Here is a 1,411-nt window from a genome sequence, read left to right as displayed (position 1 = left end):
CTTGTCATTTCCCCCCATTTTCCTTATTGACATCTGTACAAATATGCAGAGGTACACCTGTGTACTTTGAGTTAAAAAAAAAAAACACGTCTTTGACACCTCTTTGTAAAGAAAAATACAAAAAACAGAAACATTTTACAATCAATCACCATTCTTCAGGCTTCCATGTGATGAGTGGTCACTGCCACTAACTGGTGCAGTATAAGGGAGAAAACGTCAATGCAGCATTTCATGTTTTTGATAAAATCATTGTTGATGGTGTGTAATTTTTTTTTTTTTTTTTTGTATTTATTGCTTGATTAGATGGCACGTGGGCAGGATTTTTTTTTTCTCCAAATAAAACCAAGTAAGTACAGGGCTGTGTTTAACATAATATAGCCACATGAGGAATAAAAATGCAGCAATAACCATCACCTTTGGCAAATTTCCACCTCAAAAATGAGCCACGGGTCGTAGTAGGAATTACAGTATCGTGTCCTGTATATATGCTGGCGATACATACAGTCGACAACACAGGAGAAAGAGAAACTTCATCCATATTCTTCATAGGAAATGTAAAAAATCAAAACTATCTGTACTGTAATAGCAAAACAAGACACAGTTGTGCTACAAGTGCTTATGTGTTCTTGGCACCTGTGGCCTCAGTCCAGAGTGAGTCCTTCTGTTTGCCACAGCGGAGCAAAGTCCTCACCGGAGGTAGAGAGAGAGAGAAGGGAGTCCATGCTGTGGAGCGCTGTTGCTGCAGACCTCCCCCCCCCACCCCTCCCCCCATTCCTCCCTCACCCCTCGCCCTCCTCGTTAGGTGGAACATTCCGGGCGACAGCCATCTTCTGAGACAAAGAAATGAACTCCACCAGGATTGGTTCAAACCAGCACGGATGACACGTTGCCGTCAATAATACGTAAAGAAAAAGACAAGGCTATTTACAATCACACAGAATGTCTAACGTCTAATGAAGTGGTGTAGTCACGAAATGAGAAGAACCAATAGCTGCTGTTCCTCCTGTTCCTCTCTGTCGTAAAGTAAAACAAACAAAAAAAGCAACCAGCGAAATCTTTCTAAGACCTTAAATGTTGGCAGTTTACATTCATGCCCGTGAGTGTCTCCCCCCCCCAAGGCTGTCGAGCATGGACACACATCAGAGCAACACACCCACAGGATCTGTACATTTGTGCAGTTTTGAATTCTATGCTCCTTCACCAGTCGAGGAACTGAATGAAATATATTGATCGTGACGAATACTGGTATTTTGAACCGTTTGGTTAGGATTTTTAAACACTGCTGGAGCTTGTGCCTCAGTGACTGAGCGTCCGATGGTCATTTTTGGGTTCTAAAGCGCTCTAAATAACAGCAGGAGAGGCCATTAAGTGCAGCATACCTTCTCAAACCTCAACCAAATGGGACACTCGC

Source organism: Anarrhichthys ocellatus, unplaced genomic scaffold (assembly GCF_004355925.1).
Source record: "Anarrhichthys ocellatus isolate YVR2014 unplaced genomic scaffold, GSC_Weel_1.0 scaffold11, whole genome shotgun sequence".
Lineage (NCBI taxonomy): Eukaryota > Metazoa > Chordata > Actinopteri > Perciformes > Anarhichadidae > Anarrhichthys > Anarrhichthys ocellatus.
Note: the sequence above shows the minus strand (reverse complement) of the source record.